The sequence below is a fragment of the Cavia porcellus genome, unplaced genomic scaffold, assembly GCF_034190915.1.
Source record: "Cavia porcellus strain 051 isolate PalLab524CR breed Dunkin Hartley unplaced genomic scaffold, mCavPor4.1 scaffold_13, whole genome shotgun sequence".
Lineage (NCBI taxonomy): Eukaryota > Metazoa > Chordata > Mammalia > Rodentia > Caviidae > Cavia > Cavia porcellus.
Window position 1 is genome coordinate 61,657,366 of NW_026947496.1, and position 12,623 is coordinate 61,669,988.

At 36.3% G+C, this 12,623-nt stretch overlaps 1 pseudogene; it reads left to right on the forward strand.

Annotated features, from left to right (window-relative positions):
- The first annotated feature begins 10,190 nt into the window (after nt 1-10,190).
- On the forward strand, nt 10,191-10,983 carry LOC100733429 (14-3-3 protein zeta/delta-like; annotated as a pseudogene).
- The last annotated feature ends 1,640 nt before the right edge of the window (nt 10,984-12,623 follow it).

A 12,623-nucleotide genomic window follows, 5' to 3' on the forward strand; every position in this document is an offset into this window, starting at 1 on the left:
GCTATATACATGAGTATTTTAAATAATAGCTTTCACTTTTACAAAAAAAAGCACATAAATTAAATAACTGTCCTAATATAATATTATGTCAGATATTGATGATCCAGGGGATATTGGGAAAGAGACTCCAATAACTCAAGCCTATACTCACTCTTTGAGACTAGTCTTCTGACTGCTTATCTCTCTTTTATCATTTGTTTGATAGACTGATCACTTCATTATGGATGTCACCTTAGTAATAAGAAGCCAGAGCTCAGGTTCTCAAATGGCTCATCCAAATTTGGGCTTCATCACTCATTAGCTATGTGACTATAAACAAGATCCTTAACTCTCTGTGCCACACTTTTCTTACCTATGGTGACAATATCCAAAATAAAAATAGTAACAATGCTTAGCTAACAGGATTATTATGAGTATGGAATAAAATAATGCCCTTGATATGTTTAACATGGTACCTGGCACATAGTGAGGACATAGTAAACCTTGGGGAGATGGTAATAGTTAGGTACTGGCAATAGTATCATATTATATACACAGAACTTTTCAGTAAAATTGTAGCTCTTGAAAAAGAATTCTCATGGTCTCCACTAGATATTTAAAAAAATAAAATAAAAAGCCAATGAAATTGTCTGAGCCAGGGAGGAAACTTGTTCCAAAGAAACACATGGTACTTATCTAGCTGTAGACCTCAAGCCTCAAAAGACTAGAGGTAAAAATTGTCCTGAACACTGTACTTTACTCAGGCAACACTAAGAATTATTCAATGCCATAGAGAAAAACCAGCCCATCATATAAACGGTTTTACCTTCAGGGAAAGATTTCACTTTTCAAGATTCAGATCAAAGCCATAGAAAAAGTTGGACAAAGATGCAAAGTTTTTGTTCCTAGTGTTGAGAATTAGGCTCTGTATAAAGCCAGGCATGCTTTGGCAGAGGAAAAACAGATAAAAGATGTACCAGATGAAAACAGCCTTGCTGTTTTGCATTTTAGTTTACAGCAAAGTGGAGTTTTGATCCTAGATTATTCTCCCTGCTGACTCGCTGCTTCAGAGTTTCAGCATTTCCTGTAACCTACTTAACTGGTAAGGGCACACACGCATATTAGGGCACAAGTAGAAAAATAGAACAGAAGTAGGGGGAGGAGATGTAGCAAATGTGTAAGCAACAATCTAGACGTTTTATAAATGATGCCTTCTGCAGTTCTTTCACACAATATGTCAGAACAAAGAAACTAAAGCCACCTTGAATGGATTTATAGGAACAAAGAAAGGTCTTTCTAGCCCTTCGATTTTTGTACTGAGAAAATTCAATCTCCTCCACATTGTCCAAGAGGCATCAGTTGCTCTTTATAGTTTTGCATGCAGCAAATTATTATTAGTTCTATGGAAAATATTGAAGCACAGCTGTTCTCAGGAATGTCTTGCTGCTTAAATTTAAAATGTCACAAGGTACTTGATCATATACAGATAGCAATACATTAGGCAAAAGCCTAAAGCCAGAAAGAAAAAGGCACAAAGAAATGAGAGATAGCCACACAATATATTTCAGCATGCAAGAAACAAACAGAACCTTCAAGAATGGTGATTCAGATTTAAAGTAAGGTTTGTCATCCACTAGCTATCTTCCTTCAGCTAAGATAGTTGTTCCACTTGGAAGCAGCATTTCTTTATCAGTCACACAGTTGCAGAAGAGAGATATTCTTAGACTCACGTGGCAGTAGATCTCTAACCCTCCATTTCCCACTATCTGTTTAAAATCAGAAAAAATGAAATGTGTGACTCAGGCATATATACACACTGATTTATAGAATCAAAATACTTTGGTGTTGACTGAAACTTCTGTTCTGCTGTCATCTAGAATTAGCCACTTTAGACGTAGCAGGTTAGGAAGACTAAGTAAAATGGCCAAATTAGATTCTCTCTCTCTCTCTCTCTCTCTCTCTCTCTCTCTCTCTCTCTCTCTCTCTCTCATAATGAGGTTTTTCCAGATGTGGTGGCATATGCCTGTAATACCAGCACTTGGAAGGCTGAGGCAAAAGGATTGCAGTGAGTTCCATGCCAGCCTGGGCTACAAAGTGAGTTCAAGTCCAGCCCCTGAACAGCATAGCAAGACCCTGTCCTCCCCGCCCCCCCCAAAAAAAAAAACTAAAGAAGTTTCATTAGTTCAGGGGTTCTGTGTACACAGAATAACTAGAATTAAGCTGATAAATTGTTGTACAGAGAATCAACTCTGACAAACAGATAATGGCGGTTTATAATCATGTATCAGTCATGTACAAATGAAGTCCCTTAAAGGTCTGACGGTGCTTTGAGTCTTTCAGCCTCCTGTAAACCTGTTCTGCAATATGGTTAGCAAATTTTTTCTTTTTTTTTTTTTCTGTATAAAGAACAAATTTTTCTTTGATCCAAATATACTTCCACAGTTCTGGATTAGTGGGGTCTACGCAGTTCACAGTTTAATGTACATGAGTTTTTATCTCCCAAGTTTACCATCAATCTTTCTAGTTCCTTAAATACCTCATAGTTACCATTTGTCACAGCAGCAATCCTCAAACTGAGAATGCACAGACATTCCAAATATTATTGTTAGTAGGCTTTGGGGTATCTTGGACTCCTTTTTGACATTTTTTGGGGGTTCTTTTGTTTGTTTATTCAAAACAAAGAATTGGATAGGAAACAAGGTACTGAGGTTTTACATTTGTTAAAGGTATGAAAATAAATATGCTCAGCAGAGTAAATGTGGGTCAATTAAGATAGGAAAAGAAGTATTATATATTTTATTTTGCTTTTATTTATTTATTTATTTTATTTAAAGAAAACAGAACAAAACAAAACAGTAAAAGAATACAAATAATACAGAGTTTCAAAAAATAAACATTAAGAAATCACTAGTTATAGATTACATATTATCATCTTAGAAATAGTTGATCAAGTTACAAATTAAGCATACAAAGTGGGCATTCAACGTTACTATAATATATCCTGTTAATTTTTAAAAATTTTTCCCTTAAGTAAAAAAATAATAATAAAAAATAAATAAATTTTTAAAAAGGGGGGAGATTGAGATAAAAGAAGATATAACAACATAACAATTCAGGTCAGAGCAGAACAATTTAAGCAACATAGTGTTTCACCACAAGATAACCTGACTTAATAGTAGTTACCATAGTGTCTCTTTCCTTGAAATATTTGAGTATAACTTTGTATACTATAGCATCAAACATATCAAGACAGTGTGAAACCATTCAAGAGGATGAAAGTATTACAAGGTATTTAGAAACAGCTAACAGAAAATGAACGATGGTTTCTGTATTATCTCTTTGTGTATAAAAAGTTTTGTTTATACTATCACATATAATAAAATCCAATAATATATAACATGATAAAAGCAATGGAAGACAGAAGAACAATAGTTTGATGGGACTTCAAAACAAGATTTCAAGTTATATGCATTTTTTTTGCGGTATTTAATTGACAACAAAACCTTTCAACACAAAAAATATATCACTTTAGGACATAATATTTGGTGAAACATAGGATGGCACTATGAGTTCAATAAGGAAAAAGAAATGATGCAATTTTGGGATCCACGTAAGAATATCTTATTCAAGTCTATTGTTAAATAGGTGCCAGTGGGAATTGAATTACTATGGTTTATGGGTCTGTGAGTACATTTAAAAGAAAAATATCACTGTTATAAGATATGAATAGGAAAAAGAGGACGGAATTTTTTTTCTTTTAACAGTTATAACACAATGAGAAATATTATCTGTCAAATTATAAATGTAAAAGAATGTAAATATTTCAAAACTATTTAAGTAGTTCAGAAACAAAAAGTGTTCGAGTGTGCTGACCTTGGGCCCTGCTGTTCTCATTGTGGGTTTAGGACCTTATTGATATCACCTGTGTGCTTGTTACTACTACGGACCTCAGACGTGGTGAGTGAGAATCATTTAAATATGATTCCTAAGTGATCTATAGTCCATGAAATGCTAAGAACTACTCTACAAGTTTCCTTTACCTGGGTACTGTCTCAAAGTTCATCTAGTATGTCTCTAACTTTCAATATTTCTTCCATTTATTTTCATGTCCTAGTTAATGGAATCAGCAGGCAGTTAGCCCTTGTTAGAAATCTAAAACTGATCCTTAAAACTTGTTTACATACTCCAAAACTCTTCATTCACATCCAATTAGCAAAGAAGTCCAGTCAAGTTTACTTGTTCATGTCTTACTATGTACCGAAAGTAAAGTAAGATATAGTACATTCCAGCTGACCTTACTAGCTTTTCTAATGCCTTCTCTGATAGACTATTAAAAAGTAAACTAAAGAAAAATAAATAACATTTTAAAGCGTTTATATTAGCAAATAACCACTTTCGAATTGGATAGGTCTGAGCCAGAAGTGGTCAGGGGTTTCATCTGGGGAACTTGGAAATATTTTACAGGCAAACAAGAGTGAACCTTTTAGAGATGAATGCCCAGTTGTAAACCAAAACCCATTTATTTATCACAAAGTGACAACTACCATTAATCTGGAATACTAAGGCTTTAATTCAGAATACAACCCATATATTAACATCTTTTGTCTTAAAAGAAAAACAAATAACTTGTATGCCATAGGTTCACCACCACTGGTTTGCCTGTGGAAACTTGCACGTTTGTTGCTTGCCTGTGATTATTTATGTTTAAGTTCTATATTGCTTTAAATTAAGCATTTATAAGAAAAGGCAACTAAATTTCACTACGTTTGCAATTTAATTAAGATTATAGACACTTATGAAGCTTCACTGGCTTTGCCAGCTCAAATTCTTCAGGTCTGTTCTCCATTTTACTTTGATTTAATTCCCACTAATTGCCAACTTCTGTTCTTACTTTCATGCAATCTCCCCTCCAAGATTATGTGTGTTTGAGGGTGTGTAGATCTGTGACACGCTCCTAATAAACACACTATGGCAATAGAGATCACTCCTGCGTTGACTATACATTATGCAAGATCCCTAGAAGACTTGCTCTAGTTCCTAATTTGCTGGCCTTAAACAAATGAGCTGAGACACTATACACTGCCTCTGGAGAGAGCCACATGACAGGAAAATAATGACAGTCACAGCTGACAGTTGATGAAAATACAGAGTTTTCAGCACTACACCTGCAAAGTAAGTAAATAAATTCTCGCAAGAACCTGAGAGAGCTTAGAAAGCAAATGCTTCTCCAGTCAAGCTTCAGAAGCAAGGCAACCTTGCTTACCTGTGAGCAAACCTGGAGAGTTTGAAACTCAACTAAGAGAGAGCTCAACCAAGTCATCCTGGGACTGGCCCTCCACAGAAATGGTAGTAATAAATGTGTGTTGAAAACTGTGAAGTTTGTGATCCTTTGTTATGCACTATAGAAAACTGTGCATGCTCTGACAATGCTCAAGAACACCGTGGCTACTGCTTTTTATGCCATCTCTTGCCTTTCTTCATCTGGGTTCGTTACTACCAGGATAGTAATTTAAAAACCAATTTCACAACATCAAATCTGTGCTTATAACATTTCAATGGCCTAAAAACAGTTTCCAACACATAGGAAGTTTTCAATAGATTTGTAATGAATAAAAATGAAAAGGTATTATAAAGTTACCTGTACAGAATATAATACCAAACAATGGACCAATTGATTAAAAAATGCAAGCCTTCCAGACACATCAAATCTAAACACTAAGGGAGATTGCTGGGCCTAGGTAGTGATTATTCTGCTTCATTCTAGTGTTATAACTATTCTTTGCATACTACAAAAAGTATTTCATAACTATCATTTTTGAAAATAACAAAAAGTGCTCAATTCTTTGGAAATGGCTGATATGTATGTATTTTAAAGCAATGTCATAGTTCTAACTTCAAGAGGAAGAGAACTTTTGATTTATTGAACTGGTTACGAAGTCTCCTACTGCACATTTCATTGGCCCTCCTTGATTTGAGGATATTGCATACACCCCTCATAACTTTCACTTTTCCCTCTGTTTTGCTTTGCTCCTACACAGAGGGCTTTGAGGGCTCTGTGCTGCTAAGAGAAATCTTTGCCTTGTGTACAAGGAGCAAGAATCAAGGACAACTTGCTAATGGTTTCATTACTGTCTCATTTATCACCCTTGGAAGACACAGGGCTGCTCTGCCTCTTGGTTTCTCTAAATGCTAATTGGAAAAAATTAAAATGATGGATGTCCTGTGTGAGGATATGTTTCTATTCATTTCCATTGTGACAACACAACATTAGGTGGTAGCTAGCAAGCCTTACCTCCTGTCTTACTTTTGCCCAGCTCATGCTGCACCCCTGCTCACCTATTTGGCTTCACACTCAGGCTAAGACCCTTCAGTTATGCCCCAGGACATTAAAGACTTTTCAAGCTGTTTCATGCAAGTCTTATTGGATTGGGTTGGTCTTTCTGTTGTCATTTTTCAGCTTGTCTTGCAGTTCCTTGCACCTCACCATGAGTTTATTCATGCCTTCTTATCCCACCATTTTGCTACTGCCATGGTGGCTGGTTTAGAATGAAGTCCTCTGTAATTTCTGTCAGATGGATTTTTCCCATCTTTCAAATCTTTTGACTTTCAAGTCCAATGAAATTGGACTTTCTTTGGATCCAATGAATTTCTTGGATACACTATTGATGACCATATCTTTTCTCCATACTTTTCTTCTGGGCTATCTAACTACAGGCACAGTGTCTTTTACATTCATAGCCTATGCAATAAAAGTAGGCACTCAATTTCTTTACTGAATAACAATAGCTAACACCTGGTAATTGTCATATCATGTTCAATGCTAAATATGTTATGGGCATTATCTTATTTAATCATCTTAACCCAATGAGGTGTTGGCTTTAATTCCATTTAACAAACTAAAGAATTGAGTCCTAAAAGATTATAAACTATGTAGGGTCACCATCAAATAGCTATCAATAGCCAAGCCAAGATCTGAATGTAAGTTTATGTGACTACCTTCTCTCTACTGAATGCTATTGATGAATGAATATTTGGAAGCTTAAAGCAAAAGTTCTAAAAATGCTTAATATACTCTTGAAAGAAAATGACAAAGACCACATCATTTATAGTGATTTTAATTTTCTTCCAGGCAATCTTACTACTGATGAGAGTGCCTGTTGATACAGCCCCTTTCAAGACATTTGAATATTATTTCCAAATTTTTCTATGCGAATTTCATTTGAATAAGTTAGAATTTCATTTGAGGGGACACAATGGGAAAAATATAGTAGTTAAACAAGATACAAATTTCATTTTGTTTTGTTAAAAGAAACACAGGGGAAAGCACTTCTAGGCCACCACGGTAGCTCTAAATTATCAGGAGCACAGGCTCCTTGAGACTCGCTGTTTCCTTGTGCATGTTACCTCATGATCTAAGATATCTTAAATTTAGTCACCATGGGAAGGGAAAAAAACAAAGAAGTATTTGCCTTTTCCATAGTAAAGAGCTGTCTACAAAGAATTATGTATTGAGCTTGTATTTCTCTAATTAAAAGTAAGTCCATGGTTGTACCTGTCTACAAAGAAGGCTAAAACAAATTTAGCATCTTACTCCAGAAACTCCACAAAAGAACTTGTAGATTTAAGAACCAAATTCAGTAAAATAGCTGGATACAATGTCAACATTCAAAAATCAGTAGTTTCCCTGTATGCAAGCAACAAACACACACAAGAGAGAAATTAGGGAAACCACACCCTGTACAACAGTCTCCAAAAAAAAAAAAAAGAGAGAAATACTTAGAAATCAGTATAATAAAAGATATATACATTGAAAATTACAGTAATCTGAGAAAGGAGATGGAAAAGGATATCAGAAAATGGAAAAATATCACTTGCTCATGAATAGGAGGAACCAACATAGTGTAAATGGCCCTACACCTAAAACTGTTATACAGATTTAATGCAATTCCAATCAAAATACCATTAGCATTCCTCATAGAACTAGAGAAAACATTCCTAAAGTTCCTTTAGAACCACAAGAGAACTAGAATAGCAAGAGCAATTCTGGGCAACAGAGGTAAGTCCGGGGGAGACACAAATCCAGACACATTCACCATCTTATCTTTGACTGAAGAGCCAAATATATTCACTGGAACAAAGATAATCTCTTTAATAAATGGTGCTGGAAAAACTGACTTTCCACATTCTGAAGTCTAAAACTAGATCCTTGTCCATCACTGTGCACTAAACTAAAGTCAAAATGGATCAAATGTCTAAATATTAAAACAGGAACACTAAATCTTCTTGAAGACATAAGTGTAGGCAGAGATTTCATGAACAAAACCCAAACCACAAGGAAAGTACTACAATGAATCAACAAATGGGATCTCACCTTATTAAAAAGCTTTTACACAGCAAAAGAAATCACCAACAAAGTGAAAATACAATTCACAGAGCAGGAAAAAGTTACACACAGTTGTTCCTCAGTTGTATCCAGAACATATACAGAATTGAAAAAAATCAGGTCCCCCAAATTCAAAACCCCATCCAAAAATGGGCACCTGAGTGAATTCATTTCTCAGCTGAAGAAATACAAATGACAAAAAAATATGAAAAAATGTTCAACATAATTTTTCATTTGAAAGATGCAAATTAAAACAACACTGAGATTCCCTCTCATCCCAGAAAGAATAGCTATCATCAAGAAGTCAACCAATAAAAAATGTGGTGGAGCTATGGGAAAAAAAGAACCCTTCTCCACTGTTGGAGGGAGTGTAGACTAGTGGAACTATTGTGGAAATCCCTCAAAAAAATTGGAATTGGAGGTCCCATTTGACCTAGCTATTCCCTTTCTGCGTATCTTCCCAGAAGAATTAAAAACATTATACAATAGAGATATATGTGCACCCATGTATACAGCAGTATAATTTGTAATAGCTAAATCTTGGAAACAACTCAAATACCCATCAACCAACAAATGGATAAAAAAAAAAGATGTGATCTTTTTATACTATGGAATAGATCATAGTCATTACCATGGGTTTGTTATGGTGCATCTATTTTCTACAAATGACTCCACATTTTCTTTATGGAAGTATAATATTCTGTGATGTATATACACCATATTTCCTTTATGCATTTATTTGTTGATGGATACATAAGCTGCTCCCAAGATTTAGCTATTATGAACTGCCCTGTATAATCATGGATATGCCCTTCTAGTTATTTTCCCAAAAGTTAGAGAACAAGGCTGTGAGTCTACTCATCTAAGAATCAGACTTCAAACTCTATTTGTTATATAAACAACATCCAATGCATCATTAAGTAGGATTTACAGCTTTGCTTTCTTTAAAGCAGAATGAGAATGCAAAGAACTTTGTAATACAATCTGAGTGCAATCCTCTATCTAGTTTTCATGATCTCCTTCATCTCAAGGCTTTCAGAGTTATCTCACTCACATCTAGTTCACAGTGAAGCACCAACCATGCTTTTAGAGCTCAACATTACTTCTTTCAAAACATGCATAGAATCTACAAATCGTTTTGCACTTACATTAAATCTTTTTATAAAACATTTAATTACACTATATAACTGCATACCAAATAGAAGTGGCATACCTGGAGATAAGCAGCAATACAACTGGCTCTTGGCCAGTAATCACTTGTACCCCACAAAAACAAGAAGGCCCAGAATGAAACAGGAAGTTGACCACAAGTTGGGAGTAATACATATCTTTTGAGAATTGGGCAATGTATTTTACAGAAGATAAAAGCATTAGTTAATCCAATAGTTAAAAAGAGACTGGTTAAATTTATGATGCACCAGACTGTTTGATAAGGAAGCACTAAACTACTAGCAAAGAGAGACCCGGGGCTATAAAAATTAGTAAGACCGAATGAAGCCTGTGCAGTTTCAGGGTTGGGAACTGCTATCAGTGGATAGACACAGAGCTGTGGGACTTTTCTAAAGTTTCACTTGAGGAAATAGTTTCTTCCCTCACATCTCCCTCAGCATTGAAAAATTTATTCCTAATTTAATTTCTGTCCATCCCAACTCAAGAAGAAAGCCCCAATCATTCTGAAAAAAATTCTCAGAGGCAGTTGTAGTCTGTGAGCAGTGAGACCCAGGGACAGAGTCCCAGCCTCTCCTAAGCCACCACTGCCATCACAGCTGCCCAGAGATCACTGCACCCCTCCAGCCACTGCCACCTACCTGGGACAGAATGTTCAGGCATGGATGAAAACAAGCTGGTGCAGAAGGCCACACTGGCAAAATAGTCTAGGTGATATGGTGACATGGCAGCCTGCACAAAATCTGTAACTGAGCAAGGCGCTGAATTATCTAATGAGAGGAATCTTCTCTCCTTTGCTTATCAAACTGTTGCAAGATTCATGGCTCATTTTGGATGTTGTCTCCAACATGGAGCAAAAGACAGAATGTGCTGAGAAAAAACAGAAGATGGCTCAAAAATACAGAGAAATAACTGTGACTGAGCTGAGAGATATCTGCAATGAATATTGTCTCTTCTGGAAAAGTTCTTTTTCCGCAGTGCTTCACAAGCAGCGAGCAAAGCTTTCATTTGAAAATGAAGGGAGACTACTACCGTTACTTAGCCAAAGTAATGACAAGACAGGGACTGTGGATCAGTCACAAACACACCAAAAAGCTTCTGAAATCAGCAAAACGGAAATGCAACCAATGCATCCTATCAGACTGAGTCTGGCCCTGAACTTCTCCTAATTCTGTTAGGAGATTCTAAACTCTCCAGAGAAAGCCTGTTCTCTGGCAAAGACAGCTTTTGATAAAGCCATTGCTGAACTTGATACATTAAATAAAGAGTCACACAAGGACAACATGCTAATGATGCAATTACTGAGAGACAACTTGATATTGTGGACACTGGATACTCAAAGAGATGAAGCTGAAGCAGGAGGAGAGGAAATTAACTGGCCTTCCAATTTTTTTCTGCTGCATTCTCAAATGTACATAGTAGATCCCTTGTCATCCATGGTGTCATACAAATAGGTTTTTGTTTACTATGTATGACAGGTTTATGTTACTTCTACTTGAATTTCTATTTTTCCCATGTGGTTTTATGTTTAGGGGAGTAGAACCAGTTAATACTCAGGGAGTTGTTATCTGTTTTCATCTTGAGATGGCCAATATGGGGAAGTGAAATTTTTATGCAAGTTACAATTGTTCTGCATAGTACTTTTGGTACACTGTGGTTTCACAAGGGCCAGTGTTAAAACCACTTCCATGTTTAAGCAAAGAAAACTGCCTACATATGGGTTTGCCCCGGTGACAAGTAAATGAAATCATTGGTTCCATACAGAGGTGTTACATACTGTGAGTACTTTAGATTCAGAGCACATCAGCGGCTATGATAGACAGATACACCACGGGTCCTCTGTGTGGAGCCCTATGTTATGGGGAGTAAGCAGTCTCAGCTTGCACATTCTGCCTGCAGCTGTAGGGTGTTGCTTTAGACAAAGTTTCACCCATTTACTCTGGATAAGGGCAGAAATGGATTACACTCTGTTATTTGTAAAGTTACCTGCTGTTTGCTTTCATTATTTAGGCTATATATCTTATTGTTTTAAAATGTTTTAGTCAACCAAAGAACAAATGTAAAAGTAAAGAAACAGTAAAATGAGTTGCTTTCTATTCATTATTTCATGTGTATCAAGCATAGCAGTAAAGAAAACAGAAAAAAAAAATTTAAGACGGCTTCCTGCCGCACTGAACAGCTCAGCTGGGCTTGGGCCTGCCTGCACCAACTCCCCGACTTCCTGCTATGCTTGGCCAGCTGTGGGGACTTGGTGCCTGTGCCCTCAATTCTGGAGAAAGGGCAAACCTGGAGTAAATGTCCCCACACTATCCCAAGCCCAGGAAGGAGTTTAAGATCTTTGATCCCACCAGCCAGGGAACTTCAGGGCTTCCTGCGGCACTGAACTAGCTCAGCAGGGCTTTGGTCTGCCTGCCCCACTCCCAGTGACCCTCTCTAAATCCAGGGATCTGGGTGGCCAGAGTCGCAGGAGCTGAGAGCATAGAAGAAGATTTCCAACAGGATCAGGAGAAGCCTTGGAATAACACCTGAAACATGGAAATATAGGAAAATAACAAAACAAAAGAGCAAAATAGAATCTCAAGCCTCCAGCCCATCCCAAGAAACCTTAGAAGTAATATATATAGAAGAAAACACATGCCATACACCTGAAATAATAGCGACTGAAATAAATAAGCAACTACGGGAAGCTTTAAAGGAATTCAAACTAGAAATATAATAAAAGCCATTTATGACAAACCAACAGCCAGCATCATACTATAGGCCAAAAATTGAAAGCCTTTACTTTAAAATCAGGCACAAGACAAGGATGTCCTTTATCACCACTCTTATTTAATATAGTACTGGAAGTACTAGCCAGAGCAATTAGACAAGAGAGAGAAATAAAAGGGATAAAGATAGGAAAAGAGGAACTTAAATTATCATTATTTGCAGATGACATGATACTCTACATAGAAGACCCCCAAACCTCCATTGAAAGACTCCTAGATATAATAAATAAATTAAGCAATTTAGCTGGATACAAAATAAATACTCAAAAATCAATAGCATTTCTATACACTAACAACAAAATCACACAGAGAGAAAAATAAGACAA